Source organism: Dermacentor andersoni, chromosome 11, assembly GCF_023375885.2.
Source record: "Dermacentor andersoni chromosome 11, qqDerAnde1_hic_scaffold, whole genome shotgun sequence".
Taxonomy (NCBI): domain Eukaryota; kingdom Metazoa; phylum Arthropoda; class Arachnida; order Ixodida; family Ixodidae; genus Dermacentor; species Dermacentor andersoni.
The window spans coordinates 38828742-38852323 of record NC_092824.1 but is presented as its reverse complement, the minus strand read 5'-3'; the positions used below and the strand labels follow the sequence as shown (position 1 = coordinate 38852323).

At 47.0% G+C, this 23582-nt stretch overlaps 1 long non-coding RNA gene across 1 annotated transcript; it reads left to right on the top strand.

Moving 5' to 3' along the window:
* The first annotated feature begins 9713 nt into the window (after positions 1-9713).
* On the top strand, positions 9714-20246 carry LOC129381517 (uncharacterized). The gene is made up of 2 exons (XR_008609692.1): positions 9714-9837; positions 20150-20246. It is a non-coding gene; the product is annotated as an uncharacterized lncRNA (long non-coding RNA).
* The last annotated feature ends 3336 nt before the right edge of the window (positions 20247-23582 follow it).

Here is a 23582-nt window from a genome sequence, read left to right as displayed (position 1 = left end):
GTTGCCTTTTCTAGCAATCTTTTAGGCTGCAGGGCTAGCCTAGTTACTGACTTCTTGCAAACTGTACATGAGCCTTTTGTAGTTAACAAATGAAAAGTTATGTAACATCCAGATCAAATAGTAATGCTAGCACTTCCCGTCTTAACAACGTTCACAACGTTCCTTTAGACTTCTTCTTGTCCTCTATATATTTTCGTATACACATTACAAATAACTGAAATAGGACCAATATAGAGAACATTATTAACAACGCTATGCACCTGCTCGGGTACTTACAGTGCAACTTTTCCAAAGCACTGTCTGCTTTGACTACATCGTTACAAGACTCTAATACGCTCGAAACTTGAATATGCATCTGCAATAATCAATCCCAGTCGCGTAAATCTCTTTACTTTACATGAAATATTACAAAATAACCCTCCTCATTTCATTCTTTCCAATTATAACCCTACCACGAATTTAATTTCACTGAAACTAACCAGCACTTATTACCCTAGTTAACCGCTGCTGTCGCCCGTATTTCGCTATTCCATAACATCTTCCATCATGCCACACTTCACAACGATTTCATGCCGCTTCCTCAAGTACATTTCAAACCACATCGATCATCGCAGTAAGGCAGGAATTGATTCTTGTTAAACGAAGTCTTTATTTCAATCTTTCATCCCCATAAATCTTAGAAATGGAGCCACCTTATCTAAAGTATTGTAGCCGTCAACGACAACATTTTTTTTTTCCAAAACATCAGCTAACATTGTATAATCAGAAGATTCATTCTGTTACCAGAACTCACTGCTCTTGTTCTTTTGATTTGCTCTTATGCTTTGTGACAACTCCTCTCCTTAATGGCATACCATATATTAAATGAAAAATAGAATAATAAAGTGAAGCATGTCTAGCAGAGTTTAAGTCAACATAAGGATAGTTTCCTCAAAATTGCACTAAGCGGTTTTGGATGTTTTAAAATTCTTAGCAGTTTCATGTAACAATTTAGCGCCGTGAGAAAGCAGGTGACACGACATGCCCGAGAATTGTCAACTTGCGTGCCCCAAAGTGACATTCTTTCAGATTTAGTTGGAAGCCAGCGTCACTGAGACAGCGTAAATCCTGCTCCAAGCGATGAAGGTGACTAGGAAAATCTGGTGCGAACACTACTACATCATCGAAATCACACAAGCACGTGTTCCGTTTGAGGCCTCGAAGAATAGTGTCCATCATCCGCTCAAATGTCGCGGGTACGTTGCAAAGTCCGAATGGCATCACACGAAATTCGTATAAGCCATCTGGTGTGATGAAAGCATTTTTAGGCTTATCTTCTGCAGCCATAGGCGCCAGCCAATAACCAGAGCGTAGATCGAGGGAGGAAAAGAACTCTGCACCTTGTAAGCTGTCGAGGGCGTCGTCGATCCGCGGCAATGGATAAACATCCTTTCGGGTTATTTTGTTTAGGTGGCGGTAATCCACGCAAAAGCGGATCGAACCATCCTTCTTTTTTTTCTCAAAACAACTGGCGACGCCCATGGGCTGTCGGACGGTTCAATGACACCACGCGTTAGCATGTCACCTACTTGCTCATCAATGACGCGTCGTTCTGTCGGCGAGACGCGGTAGGGTCGCTGCCGTAGCGGTGAGTGAGAACCGGTGTCAATACGGTGACATACAGTCGTCGTTCGGCCCAGAGAAGTGCTATGACTGTCAAAAGCAGGGCGAAATTTCTCGAGGAGACGGAGAAGGTCATGGCGTTGCGTGGGGTTTAAGGTGTTGTCGATGACGTGGCTGAGAACGTCTTCAGGCGATGTGGCAGGTACGGGACTACAGTAGAGGTTGTTGACCTCTGACGATCCAACAGGAAGTTCTGACGTGGTAATGGGGTCGTAAGGCTCCACAGTGCCGAGAGATTCACCGCGAAGCAACACAATTGAGAATGGGAAGTGGTTATGTATAACAAGGTGAGTAGCACCAGCTTGAAGGCGAAGCAGCGCAGTTGGGAGTGGTGAGAGGTGGCGGTGAACGAAAGCAGTGGAAGGCGTGAAGAGTACGGTAGAGTCAGAGGCAACAGAACAGGATACAGGTGCCAAAACGGATGCGTGCGGAGGTATATGGATGTCGTCAGTGAGGAACAACTTGGTGCAGGAAAGCGAAACGTCATCAGATATAGCATTGCCAAGCGAAGAGAAGGCGACTTCTGCAGGGGAGCAATCAATAACAGCTTGGTGACGGGAGAGAAAGTCCCAACCTAAAATAATATCGTGGGAAGTGGGGGAGAACGACGAACTCGACTGTGTGGACCACTTCTTGAATTTCAAGTCTGGGGGTGCACGCAGCCACCGGCAGGACGTGCTGTGCTGTGGCTGTGCGGAGTAGAGGACCGAAGAAAGGCGTCGTGACTTTTCGCAATGAGCGCCACAGTTTTTCGGCAATTACAGATATGGCGGCACCTGTGTCAATGAGGGCAAGTACAGAGGCGCCTTCAACAGCAACATCAATGATGTTGGGCGGCAAAAGAAGAGGGCTTGAGCGTTGTGACGATGACGCAGTTCTTGCCTCGGGAACTGCGCCACTTAGTTTTACGTGTAGAGGGACGTCGACGCATCGGGGAGATCGAGCGAAGACGAGGAGAAGGAGAACGGCGGTCGGAAACTGGGCGAAGGCTTGGGCGGGGAAGGGGTAAATCGCGGTCTGGAGTGTCAGACAAAGGATGGTCGTACGCGGCTGTGAGTGGGTGGTCACATGAATGAAGTGGACGGCGGCGGCACAAGCGTGCAACGTGTCCGGGAATACCGCACGAACAGCAGATGGGCCGATTGTCCGGTGTGCGCCAGGGATTAATTACTCGATGGGCTGGAGGTCGTAGCGTCGTGGGGATAAAAACAGGGCTAGGCATCGGAGGCGGAGCCCGGAAGGTCGGCGGTCGTGGTCGTGCGACGGCGTCGGCGTAAGTCAATGGGGCGGTGAGTTGAGGCGCTCGTTCCAGAGGAAGGACCTCGGACACTTGCTCTTATATAACATGACGTAGCGTCGGACTAAGGGACGAACTTGACTCCGGCGGGTTGGAGAAGAGGGAGAGCTGGCGAGCTACTTTTTCACGGACTAAAGCCTTGATCTGCGAGAGGAGGGTGGAGTCTTGAATAGGGGAGGTCAAGCCGGACAACGATTCGTGGTAGGGAACAGGACGGCAAGTGAGGATGCATTGACGGCGGAGCTCGTCATAGCTTTGGCACAGTTCAATAACTTGTGCAGCAGTAGAGGGGCTCTTTGATATGAGCATCTGAAATGCGTCCTCGTCGACACCCTTCATCATATGCTTGATTTTATTACCCTCAGTCATGGATGCATCGACGCGTTTACAGAGATCGATGACATCTTCGATGTAGCTGGTAAAGGTCTCACCAGGCTGCTGAGAGCGCGACTGCAGACGCTGTTCAGCGCGAAGCTTTTGAACAGCAGGGCTGCCGAAGACCTCGCTGAACTTTGTCTTGAACACCGTCCAGCTTGGGACATCGCTTTCGTGGTTCCGAAACCACAAGAGGGCAATTCCGGTGAGGTAAAAAGGGATGGTGGTCAGTTTCGTGATATCATCCCATTTGTTGTTCAGACTTACGCGTTCGTATGATGAGAGCCAGTCATCAACGTCGTGGTCATCAGTGCCGCTGAAGATGGGAGGGTCCCTCTGACGGCCTGTGGTGGGGCATACGGACGACTGGGGATCAGGTGGTGGTAAGCTCGTTGCGCTTGCGGTGGTCATGATGGCAGGGAGAGTCCGGCTGCGCAATTCCAGGATTACAGGAGACCCAGCAACCCTCCACCAATTATGGCAAAGAAGTCCGACACGGCTGTGGACGGCACGATGGACGCGGACAAGAAGACGCAACAGCGTAGGCTTAGTCAGTCACACAAGGAACAGAGCCCGAGCCCCACTTCAGTAGTATTGGCGATCCGGCTGCGGAGCTCTGCACGGCGCACTTCTTCTTCCTTACAACTGGAATTTACAATACTCGGAGCAGCCACGCTACCTTCATTCGAAGTGGTCATTAGCAGGGTAGAAAGAATCTTTCTCTAACTTGCAATGAAGTTCCGAGACATGAAACGGCGAAAGGCGGCACGGGAACATCGAATAAAAGACGATGATTTCAAAGATGAATGAGATATGCTGCTTGAAAAGCTTGCCGCCTTCTATGCGCAATGCCTCGTGACTTCAAGTGTACCAGAGAGCTAGAAGAATGCCAGCATTATACTGACCCTAAGAAAGATTACGTTAAATATTTTAAAATATACAGGTCATTAGCTCGTTTTCAGTAATATATAAAATATTCACGAACATAATATACAATAGCAATAAGGCAAGACTTGAATACACCAAGAGAACAGGCGGATCTATGCCACCGATCAGGTAATTGAGAAATCGGACTACAGTCAACCTCTCAATATGGCTTTCAAATTATCGACAAACTTATTCAGTGCAGAAGGGCAGCGGATTGGGCGAGTTGGTGTTGCATGGTAACAATAAAATTCAAACAGCGCTATACGACAGGACCGGAATGAGGAGGAGACAAACACGGCGCTGAACTTACAACCGATTTATTTGAAGTAAGAAGTCAACATTTATACGTACAAAACTGGGCACGCATGCGCCCGGTCATACATCGATGATCAGATACACACTCCGGACAGCCAACAAAGGCACGCGTTGTACCTGCCTTGGAAACTAGCCTTTATGCAGCAATGCCATTTCTTTCGCTGACAAGATTAAAGATGCTTTGCTAACGCAACTATTACATGTTCTCATGATTTGGAATGCTTCAGCGACTTCTCTGGTAGTCTCGTCACTATGAAAAAATAGGAATTGTGTATCGTCAATGAAAGGTACGCATTTACATATACTGCAATGCTTTGCCAGGTTAGCGTCTTTTTTGTCTAATGAATTGGCATGCTCCATTAGTCTAATATTGATGCAATGGCCTGTCTGGTCTATGTAAGTTTGACCACAAGATAAAGGAATTTGGTAGACAGCGCCCTTCTTGCAACTGATGTACTTATTCACATTATTTACCTTGCATGCAGCATTGCGTTTAAAGCCGTCCTGCTTCCTCTGAACTGCTGCCCCTAATTTACCCAGCTTCATCGAAGCAGAAAAAACGACCCACACACCATAGTTGGCCCCTACCCTCTTAAAACGATGTGACAACGCATGCTCATAAGGCATGACAACCACTGTATTCCCCGCAACATTGTCTTTGGGCTGTTCCGAACATTTCAGCGTTTTTACAATCTTATTAGTACCAGCCACAATTACAGAATCTGGAAAACCAGCCTCTCTGCATCTGTGGGCTTGGACCATCAGGCTACTGGACATTTGATGAGTACACGATTTTTTGACAGCCATACTAATACATCCTGTTACAATTCCGAGTTTAACAAGCTTAGAGTTACAAGACGCGTAGTTTACAAGAGGTTTTTCACTCCTGGGAGCGTATCGCCAGCATACATGGTTAGACAAAGAGGTCAAATTTAGATCTAAGAACCGCAGGACGTTGCTCTGTGGCATCTCATGTGTGAAGCTCAGTCCAGACCCATGCTTAGAAAAAAACTCGAGTAAGTCAGGCGCACATTCAGCACCCTTAGGCTTAACTATAATTATGAAGTCGTCCACGTATCGAAAAATTCGAATATGCCTTCCAGTTAAGTCCTCTACTTTCCTGTCAACATAACTTAGAAAAAATGTTACTAAGTATTGGGGCAATTTTGGCACCAATACACACCCCCGACTTTTGCATGAATACTTCATCTTCCCACATTACATAGGTATTCTCTAAATAAAAGGATAAAAGTTCTTTGAAAGACCCACTCGAAATTCCACAATTATTTTGTAATGCGCACTCATCGTTTTGGTCTGAGATGCAATTCTGAACACATTGCAGAAGTTGATTATGGGGAAGAGAATAGAATAAATCGACCACATCTAGGCTAAAACCAAAGCACGAAGCCGGGTTCTCCGTCAAGAGAAACTTTACAACTTCCTCCGAGTTAGGCACAACAAACGGGTAAGTCTCGGAACGTGCTGACAAATGCTTATTGAGGTAAGATGATACCACTAATTGCAAAGTTTGGCTTTTAGAGACTATTGCTCATAAAGGAACGCTGGGCTTATGCGTTTTTGGCGAGAAGAAAATTTCAAGCAAAGAGCGCTCTGCAACCTTGACTTTATTTGCCAAAATTAGAAGCCCCATGCCTTTCAATAATGAAACAGCTTCCTTCTTATTCTTTACCGGTTCCTTACTAGTCCCATTAAACTATTTGCCTATTGCCTCAAGCGCCTTGTTTGAAAACTGTTCCTCAGAAAGTACAACAAAGTAACCTTCCTTGTCGGATTGTATGATGCGCAAACGGCTATCACACCAGTAATCCACCAGCAATCGAAATCTATTGCTGCGCACTTTAGGGCCGTTACTACTGGCCACAGCGTCAGCACACTCTTATACACAGCTAGTTCTGTCCTCGGGCTGAGCCTTAGATGACGCATTATGGGCGAAGGCCAACTTTTCAACATGATGTTCCAAGCCCAGAGATGCAGAGAGGCCGGTTTTACAGATTCTGTAATTGTGGCTGGTGCTAATAAGATTATAAAACCGCTGAAATGTTCGGAATCGCCCAAAGACAATGTTGCGGGGAATACAGTTGTTGTCATGCCTTATGAGCACGCGTTGTCACATCGTTTTAAGAGGGTAGGGGCCAAGTATGGTGTGAGCGTCGTTTTTTCGGCTCCGATGAAGCTGCGTAAATTAGGGGCAGCAGTTTAGAGGAAGCAGGACGGCTTTAAACGAAATGCTGCATGCAAGGTAAATCATGTCAATAAGTACATCAGTTGCAAGAAGAGCGCTGTCTACCAAATTCCTTTATCTTGTGGTCAAACTTACGTAGGCCAGACAGGCCGTTTCATCAATATTAGACTAATGGAGCATGCCAATTCATTGGACGAAAATGACGCTAACCTGGCAAAGCATTGCAGTATTTGTAAATGCGTACCTTTCTTTAACGATACACAATAGTTATTTTTTCATAGTGACAAGACTACCAGAGAAGTCACTGAAGCATTCCATATCATCGAAAAATCTAATAGTTGCGTTAGCAAAACAACTTTAATCTTGTCAGAGAAAGAAATGGCATTGCTGCATAAAGGGTAGTTTGCAAGGCAGGTACAACGCGTGCGCATGTTGGCTGTCCGGAGTGTGCATCTAATCATCGATGTATGACCGGGCGCGTGCGTGCCCAGTTTCGTACGTATAAATGTTGACTTCTTACTTCAAATAAATCAGTTGTAAGTTCAGTGCCGTGTTTGTCTCCTCCTCATTCTGGTCCTGTCGTATAGCACTGTTTGAATTTTATTGTTATTCAGTGCACAAAAAAGCGGTCATTATTATATAATCAAGGAGCACAAGAGCCATCTGTTAATATCTCGGTAAATATCTACAAAGATTGCACAGCTACTTCGATATTCCCCAAGAAAAGCAATGTTATCTATCAAGGAGGAGGTAAGGAGAGGAGGCACAATTTCTCAAATGCTGTTCACTGCATCCTTAGGAGAAGTATTAAATAGATTAGGCAGGCTTCAGAGTGACGAAGGACAGCCATTATCTCAGTAACCTGCATCGTGCAGATGAAATTTGCCTGTTGAGCAAGTCTGGGAATGAAATAGAAGAAATGATTGAGGACTTTAACCGACAAACTCTTAGAGCGGGGTGGTAGAATAACATGCAGAAGGAAAAGATAATGTTCAAGAGCCTACCAAAGGAGCAAGCAATTGGGATCGCGAGTCTGCCTCTAGAGACTTCAGAGGAGTACGTTTACCTAGGTCAATAACTCAGAGAGAACGCTGATCATGGGAAGTAAATTTACAGAAGCCTAAAAACGGGTTGGAGTACCTACGGCAGGTATTACCAAATTCTGACTTGGAGCTTACCGCAGTCGCCTGAAAAAAAAGTATCCAATCATTGCCTTCTACTGGTGCTAACATATGGGCAGGAACAGGCAGGTTAACGAAGAAGCCTGAGGACAAGTTAAGGACCGCGCAAAGAGAAATGGACTGAAAAATATTAAGCGCAACGTTAAGAGACAGGAACTTAATGGTGTGTATCAGAGAGCAAACGGGATAGCCGATATTCATATTCATGTAATGTTCATGTTAAAAGAAAATATGCAACAAATATGCAATAAATAGATAACCAGTCTGCCACTAGGGTTACAGAGTGGGTGCCCAGGGGATCCACATTGTATCCGAGGATCGGAGAAAAGTCGGTGATGACTGGAAATTTGCAGTCGCGAACTGAAATCAGGTACTACAAGACACGGGTAACAGTAGATCACAGGGAGATTGCTTCATGCTACAGTCTATATAAGAATTAGCTGATGATGATGCTTATTAAAAGGATAATATATTAACTGAAACGCCGCCTTCATACAATCAAGCGCATTCGAATACGTCAGACATCTGTGTGCAAAATTAGTGACTGGAGAGAATGCTTACTCGCTGTCTGACAAGTCCAACTAGGGACTTCCTGCTGTAACCTATTCTTTGTGTCCACGCCTTCCCTGCGCTGAAAACTGATCACCCCCCCATCACGAAACAACCAAGATACTACAAAGTTGCTTCCCTTCTGGAGATTATCTTGAAACAACCGTTTTTTATGCTTTTTCGAGCTATCAAAAGTCTGTTATTTACGCAGCGAATGCGAACTTCTCAATAAGTCAATATCTGTAGAAACACACAGTAATATGGAGGCCTTTTGATGTCGATTCTTGCTTTAAAGAAGTTTACTTGACGAATACTAATTGTTTATCGCATTGGCCACGTATGTCAAATACGCTATTATTCATCATACCCTCAGCGTCAATTTCAACATTGAGGAGAGTGTTATTGCAAACGCATTAAATCATGCGAACAAGAAGGGAATTAGTCTTCGATAACCTGTAGATTCACTATAAGATTTTGTGATTCGCTCACTACAGGTATGGTTATAACATCATTTGAGATTATACACAAATGGGGGGAGGGCATTTGGTTAAGGATGTAAAGTACAAGAAGGCCTGGTTAGACAATATTAGCTAAACCTTCTTGAAATCGCGCATTTCATTGATAGATACAACGTCTTTGGGAAGGTAGTTCTAACGGAAGGTTACGGGCCGCCAATATGGCTGCAGAACAGATTTAGTCTGACATTATTCAATAACAACCAAAGAAAGATGAAATATTCGAGGTTATGTGTACAGTTGCGGAGATATGGGCTTCAACAGCAGAGTGGTGTGATACTACAGCGTGTCAAAAACAAGCTAAACAGGGCGGAGAAACACAATATAAGCACGTAATGGTAGCATGTCTACAAGTATAATGAATTATTATACGGTGCAGCACTTGGCCTAATAAGGATGCCGTATAGCCAATATTATCTATCAGCTCAACAGGGTGTCTGGAATAAAGCGAGGCTTGATATCATGGGAGAGAGTGTCGTGTAGCTTACGCTGGACAAGAATTTGGAATGCTTGAAAACAAGATGCATTGCAGTCAACTTTCAATAGGCTTTTTTCAATCAAGTGAGGCAGCTTCTCTGAACTCGCTACCAACAAATGGCGCTTGGGGCTGCTTTCCCAAATTATTAGACATGTAGAACTAACATGGAAGAAAGTAAACTTACCTATATTTCCTAACTGTATCGCTGTACTATCTTTCAGACTTGGATACTTTTGGTAACCTCAACCCACATAATGTAACCGTTTTACTAAGCTGCAGGAATGCTACAGTTGATTGTCATGACTTGGATAAACACCATCTTGCTTGTGTCTGCAGTAAGTGCTCTATATTACTTAACCCGCTGAAATGTAAAAAAAAAAAATGTTTTTTTAACATCTCTCGGGAGAGACGCCAGGTTGCGCCGAGGAGTACAGACGTGTTCGCATCGGCTCCGTGAATAATCTTGCCTAGTAGCGGTCAAAATAATGTGACCACCGCGGAATTCGCAGGATTTGTGTAGGAAGACACCAGTAACACGCTGATACCCCGTTTTCTGACAAGTGGACCCGGCTTCTTCCAAGTAGATAAGACCATCGCCCGAGCATGCCGGCCCGCCACGCTAAGCCTAACGGCGTAGCGGAGCGCGGACCCCCGGCAGTCAGCTCCCGGCCCAAGCGTAGCGCCGCCACGGCCCAACTTCCAACGGACAACGACCCGGAACTAGCCCAGGACACCATGGACATGGATGACCAAGCCATCGAACACCAAGCGGGATCTGCGGCCGACGCTGAAGAGGACTTCCTCTCACCTGACGAGGTGACACAGGGGGAATCAACCAGCGACGCCGACGCGAACGAGGAGAAAAACTCAGCAGGGGAAGACGATGAAGCCAAGAACGGTCAGTGGCAACTTGCACTATCTTTGCGAGCACGAAAAGGTTTAAGAAAACAAGTGCGAGCAGCCTCTGATGACAGCGGAGCTCGAGGCGGCGGTGAGGGCAACAGCAGCTGCAACGCCAAGGCGCCTGCGGGAGAGCGAGCTAAACGCGGCGTAGCGTCTACAAGACCCCGACGTCGAACGCGCGCGGCGCTGCTGCCCAGAAATGACATGAAAATTATCATGCGTCCCAAGCCAGGGCTAGTTGTTAAAGAACTTAAAATCTACGATGTTGCGCGAGCGATAGAACGTGCAAGCGGCGACCCGGAGACCTGCAGGAGCGATAAATTTCTGCTTCGCCTCCGCAACGGGTCAACCATAATCATTGTAAGTACCCCATACGAACAAGTGGCGGAGAAGATCGTGAAGATCAAAACGCTGGAGCTCAATAGCACTAAACATCCGATGAACACCTACATAACCACCCCTGAAGAGTACCTTAAAGGAGTGGTACACGGACTGGAACGCGAAACCCCAGAAGATTAACTTTTAAGTCATCTCCGAGTGCGCACTCAAGGAGTGACAATCGTCCAAGCCCGGACGCTCGGCAAGTCTGAAACCGCAATGATAACGTTCGATGGACCGATAGTGCCACGCTTCGTCTACTATTACGGTGGCGAAATGCCATGTGTGCCTTATCAGCCCACGAGACAATACTGCAAACTGTGCAAAAGCAAGGGACATAGAACGGACGCTTGTCCAACGCCCACGGCAAAGACGTGCAGCAATTGTTGGCTAAGGGACCCTCCTGAGGACCACACCTGTGAGCCAGAGTGTGCCCTCTGCGGGGGGGCTCATCCCACGCGGCATCGGAGTGCACCAAGAAACTCAAACGGGTCCCCCAAAGGGGCAGGCCACCACTGTCGCAACGTCTACGCCGACCAGAAGCCAACGCAATCCTCAAGAGACGCTGGTTCAGCACGGACCGTGAGGGCTCTGCATCACCAGACGGGGCCCGTTCTAGGTCCCGATCCAGTTCCCGATCCAGGTACAGCTCCCGAGACCACTCCAACTCCAGGGACAGTGGCCAAGAGAGGGGCCAAACAACAAAACAACAGCAGAAGAGCAAGAAGACGCTGAACAAGGAAAGCAAAACCAAGGTGAGCTGGGCAGCGATCGCCTCCCAACCCCCACACCAAACAACACAACTCACACGCCTAGAACGCGAACTAGAGCTAATGCGAGTGCGAATAGGAGACCTAGAAAGAGAAAATAGGCAATTAAAAAAGCAACAAATGCAGCAACCACAACAAGAACCTAAACCAGTCCAGACAGGACAGAAAGGAAACCATAAAAGAAGTTATACCCACAATCATAGAGCAGGTGATGATTCAGGTAGATCGAAAACTAGAAGCTCTGGGCAAGAAAATCCAGGCACAACAAATAGAATTTACGAAAGCATTGAGAAAACATTCCACAGGCAGCAGCATAAGAGAAAAAGCAGAGAAAGTATACAACAGGCCAGGCCTGTCGGCCTTGACCCGGTGACACACAATGCCTAAACATCAAAAGCACGCTTCCGAAGACTGCGAAATATGGAAGTGGAACTGCCGCGGGTTCCGGCGTAAAATGGGACAACTGTCGCAGCTGGTGATGACACAAAAAAGGTCACCAGCTATTATTGCATTGCAAGAAGCCGGAACAAACCCAAAATTACAGGGATACGAAACCTTCAATACCGAAGGTGAAAACTGGAAGGTCGCAACATTGGTGGACAAGAAAGTCACAGCAATATGTCACAAATCCATAGAAGGAATGGACATTCCGCATATATTAACAGAAATCCCATATAAAGGCACCAGAGGAAAGAGTGCCTTCATAATTAATGTCTACAGCCCGCCCAGTCAGAAAAGAGCAACGTTCGACAAACTATTTCGAGAGACAGCAAAAATGGCGAAGGGGAGACCTCTAGTGATAGTTGGGGATTTTAATGCCAGGCACTCAAGCTGGGGCTATCCAACCAAGAACAATAAAGGCAAAAATATTATGGGACCAATAGAAGCACTCGGAATGACACTTCTAACAGACCCTGCAGTGCCAACAAGAACAGGGAATAGTATCTCCGCAGACACAAGTCCGGACCTAACAATAACCAAAAATTGTCCAAATGCGGAGTAGTGCAAAACCCTCGAAAATCTAGGAAGTGACCATTGCATTATAAGCACCACAATCCGCACAGCTCAAATCCGCGAACAAATGGGTACAGCTAAAATAACAGACTGGCGGGCGTACATAGAATCGCTTAAAGAACAAACCACGGACATAAATGATTTAGATAAATGGTACGAACGCATACGAAATATAAAGCAGAAACATACCAAAACGATCACCAGGACGGACAAAACACCTGAAGTGGACCCTCACCTATTGCATCTGTGGGATGCAAGACGAAGCCTGACCAAAAAGATGGAAGCGACAGAAATGCAACCGCTAACTCAAAATGAAAATCAAAGAAATAACCCAGAAGGCCGAGGAATACGCTAATCAACTTACAACGGCCAACTGGGAACGCTTCTGCCGATCACTTAATGGAACCCTAGGGCCAGCAAAAACGTGGAACATCCTCAGAGGAATGATTGACCCGCTCAAAACCAGACGCGAAGGACAAAAGAACTTGGAGAGATTGCTACACTCGTACCCAGGCACAACAGAAGAACTCCTTCAGGCAGTCCATAGAAAATGCTTCGGTAACAAAGCCCCGATACCCCCATACCAAGCTGATTACACCGGACACCCAAACCCAGATATGGATGAACTCTTCACGGTGGCAGAAGTTAGAGCAGCGATCGCCAGTACAAAACGGAACACAGCGGCAGGGGCGGACCAAATATCAAATACCATGATTAGAAACATGAGTGATGAAGCCATAACAGCCCTCACGAACTTTATAAATGACCATTGGGTCAAAGGAACGATACCACAGCAATGGAAACACGCTGTGATCATCATGATTCCGAAACCAGGGAAGAAATTTACTTTAGACAACCTTAGGCCCATCTCTCTTACATCATGTCTAGGAAAGGTGTTCGAAAGATTAGTAAACACTAGACTCCAACGTCATCTTGAAGAAAACAACTTAATGCCTGACACCATGTTTGGCTTCAGACCACATCTGTCAACACAGGACATACTCCTGCTTTTAAAAGAGGAAGTATTGACGAACGTCCCCAAGGCAGGAGAACACATCGTCATGGCTGTCTACATAAAAGGGGCCTTCGACTACGTAAGTCACAAAGGGATACTGGATGGACTTGCAGAGACCAGCTGCGGTCAAAGGACGTACTAGTACATCCAAAGCTTCCTCAACCAGAGAACAGGAGTTATCAAAGTAGGAAACGATGAATCTGAAGTCATCCATCCTCCTAACAAAGGAACGCCTCAGGGTGCGGTGATTTCGCCTACACTCTTCAACATAGCCATGATTGGACTGGCTAAAAAACTCCAAGAAATCCCCGACGTCCGTCATTCCCTGTACGCGGATGATATAACGATATGGATCACCAAGGGCAACTTGGGAGAGAAGGAGGAAAAGCTCCAACGGGCAGCCAGTATAATAGAAAACTATACGCAACAAAGAGGACTGCAGTGCTCTGCGGAGAAGTCAGAACTCATTCGCCTCATCAAAACCAAAAAACAAAGAACTGACCCGAGACTCAAACTCGAGATCAGGCTGGAAGGGAAAATTATTCCTGAGAGGTCAATAGTGAGAGTGTTGGGGATGTGGCTGCAGTCTAATGTCAGATGTTTACACGCTTTAAACACGATCAGAAAAAGAACGCAACATATTAACCGGATGATAGCCCGTGTGGCTCATAATCGGACAGGAATGGGGGAACAAGACACCCTCAGACTTGTGAAAACCCTGGTCATTAGCAGACTAATGTACTCCCTACCTTACCATACCATGAACAGGGAGGAAGAAGAAAAGGCTGATAAAATAATAAGGATGGCATATAAGACAGCCCTGAGGTTGCCACGCAACACTTCAAATGAGAAACTTCTAGCCCTCGGCCTCCACAATACATTTGATGAGCTGGCTGAAGCCCCACTCATAGCGCAGAGGAGTCGATTGGCGCAAACGACAGTCGGCAGAGCTCTTCTTCAAAGAATCGGCCTTGGAGAATGCATACAAATATATCAAAACGCCAAAGGTCTACCCTGCCAGATTAGAGCTTTATATGGGGTGTCACCAATACCACAAAACATGGATCCGACATTACACGCAGGAAGGAGAAAAGCTAGAGCAGAATACATAGACAAAACTACAAAATACTTGGACACTGCACGATTCACGGATGCTTCACCATATCAGGGCAACTCAAAGAACATGGTGGCAGTTGTCGTAAACCGTAAAGGGAAAATCACGGCCTGTGCTTCGGTTTCCCGAGCAACCATTTTAGAAGCCGAAGAGATAGCCATCGCCTTAGCTATGAGAGAAGGCATAGAGCGCAATGCTCCACTAACAATAGTCACAGATTCTCAGGCCGCATGTAGGAACTATCAGAGGGGACAAATCGGCGCGAAGGCACGCCGGATACTTATCGAAATCAATAGAGACCTTGACATCAGGTATACCCAAACGATAACATGGGCCCCGTGACACGAGGGTGTTACTGGGAACCTCCATGCAGATGAGGCGGCTCGAGGTTTCACTAATTGCCGAGCTGCCCATGGCAACATCGTGGAGGACCCGACACCCATCGATCCAAATTATAAAGCGATCTTGCAACACTACAGGGAATTCAGAAGGCTCTACCCAGCCCCGCATAGGAACCTTTCAGCCGTGGACTCAGCGACGTTACGCAGGCTCCAAACGGACACATACATAAACCTACATAAATTGCACATATACTACCCAACAGCATACAAGGACATATGCCCGTGGTGTGGGAGCACACCAGCGCTCTACCACATCACATGGGAGTGCACAGCTCACACAGAAGAACAAGAAGATAATAATACGAGAGCGAGGTGGGAGGCATTGCTATCCAGCTCCGCCCTCGGGGATCAGCTCAGGCTCGTCCGGAGGGCAGACAGGATGGCGAGGGCCAGCGGTGCCTTGGAATAGGGGCCTGACCACATGGCGTTACCCCGTTTTAGGGGCAACGAAGTTCTTTCTACTAATAAAGTTTTTTTCTTCTTCGTCTTCTTAACATCTCTCCGCAATATGATCGAAATAATCAGAACGTAAACACATACATCAGCAATATATTCATGAAATCCTTGCTCTTTCTTCATAAAACCTTCCTATGTTTTTTTTTATTTTCGCGGCATTTAACGGGACACTTCTTGCAGCACTCAACGAATATTTCAAAACTGAAACGTTGGACTGAGATGAACTTTGTTGCTCAACTATTGAAAATGGTATAGAAACATGATATAGTGATTAATGTTTTGTATTTCTGTTGAAGTTACCATTTTTTATGGTAAAATTATACGGATCTTGTGCTTTCTCATTAATGGTCTCGGTGTGGATTTCATTACATAAATCCCTGCTGAAACAGCCTCAGCACGGAGTCACCCCATACCCGAGCATGCCTATACAAGAGTAGCCTGACCGGGTCTCTGTTATAGGAGGCCTGTGAGAATTTACGTGATGTTGAGTGCTATTTGGTGGTGTGCCCTGGATTTTTTAAAGAGCGCAACTTTTTATATAGCGCACTCCAGTGTATAGGCTCTCCATATTTTGGTGTGAACGCATGGTGTTTTCTCGTAGGCCACGGACATTTAGGACAGAAGGATCCCTGCGCATCCGGCAGTTTTTATGTGACGCAGACTTCTGGTGGGGTTGGTAATGGTTGACGCAAAAATTGCACGCCATTGTATCGGGGGGTTGGCGACCTGGCGCTGCATGGTACGGGGAATTCTTCAATGGCTGCGGTCTTGCGTCCTATTCCGCCTGACTCTTCGCACCATCTGGTTCACCCGCATCGTTCCCTGCTCCTGACCAGTGACCAACTTTACCTAAAGGGGGGCACTCGGACTGAACAGTTGCCGGCGTGTCTTACAAGCCTAGATCTGCCTGCAGTCTACAGCATCCTCCGGCTCCTCTTAGTACATGCAAGAAACGCTGTGCTTGTTTAGCGACTCTTTGCAACCGGCCGAAACAAGGGGCGCGATAACGTCAAGCTGTGTCCCTGTTATTTAACTCCGTTTTGGGCACAAAAATATACGTAACCTTTGCCGTGAACATGGCCAGGCACTCGCGACTTCTTGTGTAGCCCAGTCAAATGCACTTCTCGTTTTCCAGCAGCTTCCTTTGTTTTTTAAGCGAATAGCATTGCCTACCGTATAGGTATTCTTTAATTAATCGAGGGACGACCTGCGTGCAGGTAAGAACAGGGTTCCTGGTGGGGCTGATTCGCTAGCCTGAAGGTAAGTCACTGGGAAAGGAGAGACTGCAGCGGTAGTGAAGTGGTAGAGCTGGCACCTCGAATACGAGCGGATTCGGTTCAAATCCTGGTGGCGCCGGAAGCCAACCGGTTCTTCACCATGAGTAGAGGTGTATCATGGTCTGGCATTCGGTTGCTGATATGGGCTCTCATCTCGAAAGGGGGCTCTATCGCTATTGATTTGGGCGCGCCTTGTTTCCACCAGTGCTTTGGCAGAATAGTCGAGCACAAGCCGCTGCTTCGGGAGGCAAACGAGTCCTAGCCACGGGTAGCAACCGTTGAAATGGGTAAAAGCGCGCTCCAGGCTAGGTACTCCGCAGGTATGGGGCTCGCATACGTTTGGAAGGACACCCACCTATCGGCAAGTTGGTGCCCTGCGAACTCCAGACCTCTTTTTGATTCGTTTGAGCGTTTTCATTGCGTTGGTTGTTAGAAAGCAAGCTTAGTACTTTGTACAAACCTCTCCCAAGTAGTTCAACACTGGAAAGTCGGACGCTTGGAGAGGGAGTTTGTCACTTTCTACCCAGTGTTTTAAACCGCTGGACTTCCGGCGGCGAGGATCAAACCACTACCTCTAGCTGCTGAGCCGGCCGTACAAACATCCGGACCACGTCTGCAACTGGACCGAGCTGCGCTGACATCTCCGAGGTGTCATAAAGAAGTTGAAGGGTTGCGGATAGAGGTGGTGGCTTTTGCGTGGTGTGCACTTCTACATAAAAAGTTAGAGGTGCATCCTCGAAGATCGGGCAGGTCTGTAAACGGGTACTCAATATTATGCCGAAACCAATATTCAGCGAAAACGCGTGCGCAGATCGGTGTCGTTAGACTCCCAAAAGAGATGTGGAACGGTAGGCATGACTGGGTCTGGTCAGTGAGATTAGAACGTAGAGTGGTGATATGTTGATTTGTTAACAAAATGTCGTTTGATGCACTGAAGCACACAAGTAACTGACACGCCAATGCCTTTTTCAAAAAAGCTCGGCAATTTATATGTCGAAACTGCTGTCGTCCTGAGAATTCGTTCCAAGTGGACCCGCTTTACAATGTCCACTGCTAGAGTTTGTAAATTGTGATATAGGCCACAAGATAATTAGCTAAAAAATCAATTCGTGAGGTCTTGTTAACTCTTCTATTTTGCATTTCAATTTCGTGTGCAAGTAGTGTCCGCCGCTACGAGCAGACCACCTCATCAACTAGAAGTGAGCTATCTGGCACAGGCAACTTTCAAAACATTTTGAGTGTTCGCTAAAACACCATATATATATATATATATATATATATATATATATATATATATATATATATATATATATATATATATGTGTGTGTGTGTGTGTGTGTGTGTCTTTATCTGTCTGTCTTTCTGTCTGTCTGTTTGGCTATTTTTTTCTAACCGTTTTCTATCCATCATAGGTTGCTCGTCAGTGCGCGGTCGAATGAGTAGCCCATCGGGCTGCATCGCTGAGGTAACAGGCTTCTAAGCTAACCGTCGAACCAGCCTAGGCCTATGAGTATGGGCACTGTTTACATACGTGCCGCTCAACGAACCTCCTTAACATCGTCCTGGGTTGATGTACGCACGGCACTGGGTAGATGCGGCCGTACGCAGAAACGCTTTGTCGCGGAAATGGAGTGTTGGATATGTGCCACTGGGTCTCCAATGAAATTTCCTGACGCCAACATGGGTCGCCGGATATGTAGGCGGTACTTGTGTGCCAATTTTCAGGGACACGTCTTTGACGCCAGCCTCGGCAACTAGGCATGTGTCACTGGGATTGTGACGCTGTAGAATGAGAAGGAAGAACTCTCCGCTATCTGTGGTGCTGAGCGGAATCAAACCCACATCACGAGCGATCGTGAAGGGTAGCAACGGCACGCATCAGCAGCCAGCGCTACACATACACTGCCTATGCGCCATTTTTCAATAAATGGCTTTCACTCCTGTGCTTTAGGCATGAATTCATTTGTTATTTACCGCTCTTAAATGCACCTCTCGCCAACTTGGTGCATTGAGTATGTGAGACTCAGTGTGCGTCGCGCTAGGGACGAATTCTCATCTTTCACAGGCACCGGTGCACCAGGCTTTCTGCCACTTAGGACACGTGTGGACTTCTCGGCAGTGCAACTAGATGGCACAGGATGTCAAAAAAAGCCATAGGGGAGCCCGGTTGCAGCATGACACGTTTCCCACTTTCGCACGCCTAGGCACCCTAAGCATTTCGGAGGACACGCTCAGGCTTCGTGGTAGTGGAGCTAGATGGCGCAGAGTGTTCTTAGGAATGCGCAAAAAAAGGAGTCCCACGGCAACACACGGCCCTTACCTAACTCGTTTCATTGGTGGCAATACGTTGTGTCGCTGTATTGGCTCAATGCTAAAGCATTGCCGTCAGAAGTCGCCGCGACATGTGATCTACCGCATTTTTTTGTGCTTGAAGAGAGGCACACACGCAGTGGCACATACCCAGCAAAGGAAGAGAGCGACAATAAGATTCATGTGAGAACGACAGATGCCCACTTACGCATACTCGTGTGCCTAAGTTTGTGTAACGTAATTATTTGAAGAGCCGCACATATCCAGCATCGCGCGCCTAGTAACCCATATTCAAACCACCGCTGTTTATTAAGCCGTAAGCCATAGGTGGCTCCTTGCAATGGCTCATACCTAAAGAACACGGCATCCAGTCGAGGGCAACTGTAGGTCACCCGGCACGCCAAGAAAGCTGCCTTTGTCCAAGGACTCGAGGTCGTCATCTAGGCGGGAGTAGTGTTGGCCCCGCCCCACACAAATCGCCGGATATCTTCAAGAAAGCTTTCACTCACTCTAGCCGAGAGGTAGAAAATGTGTCATTGGCACCAATAGTTCATACCCCCGCTGGCAAGCAAAAAATGCAATGGCGTAAATCACCTAAAGGCTCATGCTACAAGCGCTTAGAGAAATGAAGTGAACAGTCCATACACTGATTGCAATCTCCATATAACAGAACTTTTCATCATACGTTGCAACAAAGAACAAGCTTAAAAGAAGCATCCGAACTATCAATAAAGCATCGCATACCTCCTTTCTAAAGAAAGATAACATTTATTAACGACTCTTCTAGTTCCAACACATTCAATGTAAGATGTTTCGACATCATATTGGCCAGTATAGAGAAAGATCGAACGTTTAGTACTGGTAACTACAGTGGTATTGCGCCTAACTATTCCGTTAGGCTATATGCTCTAGGCTGATTGTGTAAAAGATTTGCCGTCTTGTTTTACCTTATTTGTAACATGTTCTTTTTGCTCGAACTAACGCACGAATCTTGCTCTTTTGTTACAGTCAAGTAATGATATGGTACCTTGGATGGTTAGAATGCAAGCATTCTTAGTGGTGATGGAAGCAGATGGATGTCAAATAAATGTTTGCGAAAAATGCGCCTCCGCACAAAGTTCTGTTCTCTACGAATACACTGAAATCATTCACTGAAGATCAAGAACAAACTGCTCGTGTAATATGTATTTCAAGAAACGATACATCAGTATACATATTACAATATGTAAAAGGTGGCTCATTTTGGCTCTTGGGAAAGGAATTATTGTCATATTAAAAAAACAAATTTTAGGCAGGTTCTTTCTTTATGCCACTGCAGTGTATTAACAAGCAACTTAGGAAAAACAACAAATTCTCCCGCACCTTATTATATTCGCGGTCTTAACGATGTGGGCGTACACAACACGCTCGAGGAGATCGCCGAGGTGCAGAGAATCGCGCAGCTGGGGAGGCTGTCAAGCACCGTAACGGGAAGACGAATCCTAGACTTACTCGGCATTCGATATCACGAGGCGCGTGGACTGAAGGAATCGCTGCTACCGGAAGTCAGGGACGCCATACAGAGGGAAAACATGCCGAAGAATATGCACCCTGTCCATGACGTGCAAAGACGGATACGCAGGGCGGTAACAATCCTCGAGAAGCATGGAAGACGAGAATGCGTCCTCTTCGTCGGTGCAGCCAGGTAGCCGCGGCAAGTCGGTGACTCTGATAGCGACGAGGAACGTCGACCACCACCGCCGCTACAAGTGAATGTGCGAGACGAACCACACTTACCAGCACCACCATCACTACTACTACTACGACAAAAACGGCAGCAGCAACAGCGGCAACATCGACACGGCCGGCCGACGGCGACGGCGCCCGCCTTCTCCATGGCAGTCATAGTTACAAAGGGAACAATCCGAGTTGCGGTATCAGCGAGGCTGCCGTCAGCCGAAGCAGCGGAAGAAATGGCCATAGCCCTCGCGGTACTCCACGGAGGTGCGGACGATAACCTGATCATCAGCGACTCTAAATCAGCGATTCGGAACTACACCAACGTTGCGTGTCGGCGGATGTGTCGCGCATGCTCAACGCCCGGGCCGGGAACTTCGGATCCGGCACGATTACAAAGAAGTCCCTCAAGTGGTTCCCCGCGCACGTCGGGTAGCTTGGCAGTAACAACAACAGCCGCGACAATAATGACAACAACAATGCGACGGCCGAAGACGCACCGACACTCCACCCCACCGCAACGAACGCGCCCACCTCATCGCGAGGCAGCTTACCCGCCGCGACGCGGTCAGCCAGAGGGCAGCCGCTGCCGTGCTTGTGTGGGACGCCAGCGGAGGAGTCGGCCGCTGTCGTTACCAACACAACACAAATCGCGGCGGACGGAGCTAGGGATCACGCGGACGCCGACTGCGATTTCGGCAACCTACAGAGAGTTGCTTGGTCACTATAGGAAAGAACGAAGAAAATATCCACAACCCCACGGGCGCTTAGACAGGTCCCAGGCGGTCGACCTGAGACGGTTGCGGACGGGCACTTTCACCAACCCCTACCACCTTCTCCGCCTGTGGCCAGCGCTGCACCCATCGCCCGGCTGCCCGTGGTGCGAGCACGAATGGGCCGATATGGCCCATGTGCTTTGGGAATGCCAACGCCACGAGGAAGAAGGACAAGGAGGAAGGGGGAAAACAACAGCAGGACCCTCTGAAGCGGGGCGCTTCGCTGAGAGATGGCAAGCCGCCCTCCTCAGCGAGGCACCCGAAGACCAGGAGTAGGCCGTCCAGCGGGCCAAGGCCATTGCCGAGGATCTCGAAAGGTTTTCCTCGGGCGATGGGACCCTCAGCCTAGCCCCGAGCACCAACATCAATAACCGTTGGACAAATAAAGTTTATTCCTATCCTATCCTATCCTAACGAAGTGGAAAGGATAGGAAGCGATAGCAAATAGATGATAAGTTCCCTCAGTAAGGCTCGTTGTTCAACTCTGTTGGCCAAGTAAATAACCCAAACATTCTTCTACTGTCTAAACAAAGAAAGTGCCACACGGGCACAGAAAAATGATAACAGGCCTTACTCAATCAGTGCGAGCACTCGTATTTACAGAGCTGCCATGATGAGCGTCGACAAAGAGGAGCGAATGCGTCCCTTTTTCGCTCGCTTCACTTTTTTCACCGGTGCTACAGCTACTAAACCCATAATATAGCAACTACAACACTAGGCGGTGACGCTCTTAAAACCAGCTGCCATCTGTGTATGCACACATTTTGGCGCCCAGGTCACACATGCATTGAGTCCCTCCTAGAGCCATGTGCCGCAACAGCTGTGCTGAAGGAGAAATGAGCTTACTTCTAGAATGTGATCGATCACGGGACATCTAGCACAAAGCTCTCGAGAAGGTGCCCCTGATCAAGCCTCAATCATTCTTTGCTCACAATCACACGATTACCGTCGCAACCTAAGCAAACAGCGCGCAGACCAGCCATCTTAATGTTCTTAGACTTCATGTGCAAAAGTGCAGCGACAGGGACAGCCAAATTTCGCGTTGAGTGTCCATAGTATTGTTATCGCTATAAAATATCTGCAGACTTTTTCCGCAATGCCACATTTTGTTGGTGATGTGGTGCTGCGGAAAGGAATGATTCAGTGGACATTGTACTACATTCAGGCGTAGCGGCCTACACAAAATACCGACTTATATAAGGCCTGTGGGTAAATTATCCGACCCTACTTACTTTAGAGATATTTTCAGAGAGCCTAGTGTAGTCTCAATTATGTAGTGCTGCTAATATTAGCGAAGCATTCGTAAGTGGAAACCCGATATAAAGGAAATGTTGACATTATACAGGAAAGTATAATTAACAAGGGCACAATGAAATAGTGAAACAGCATTTGCAAGTGAACATGCGTCTTTTTATCCTGTGCACGCTAATCTTCACAAAAATAAGTATATGGTGATAAAAAAACGCATTCAGAAGCGAGTTGACGATATGAGTTCTGCATTATTTCAGCAAAGTGCCATGATAAGCTTTAGCTGCGTAAACAGTCTTGCAGGCAGCGCAGAGTTCTTGTTTATTTTCCGAATGTAATTGTTCCGCCACAGAAATGAGTCGTCTGAATTACAGGGTGAAATATGTAATTTCTTACACTGTACGTTAAAATTAGTCGTGATGGGAGTATATGACTTGACCTCTAGCACCTTCCCCGATAGCAGTTTAGTTTCTTTGTATAGGCGGAGTAAACATTTTCCTGCTGAACGGAAGTGTTGGGTGAACTGATGGGAGTATATGTGTGCGTCCATAGGGGAGTTTTGCAGGAAGCCATGTGAGTATATGTTTACCTCTACCAAGGAGCTTGTGCAGGATATTATGCGAGCGCATGTTTATATCCACCGAGGAGCTTTTCCTAGGAACTATGTGAGTATATGTGAGTATATGGTGGGTATTTACAAT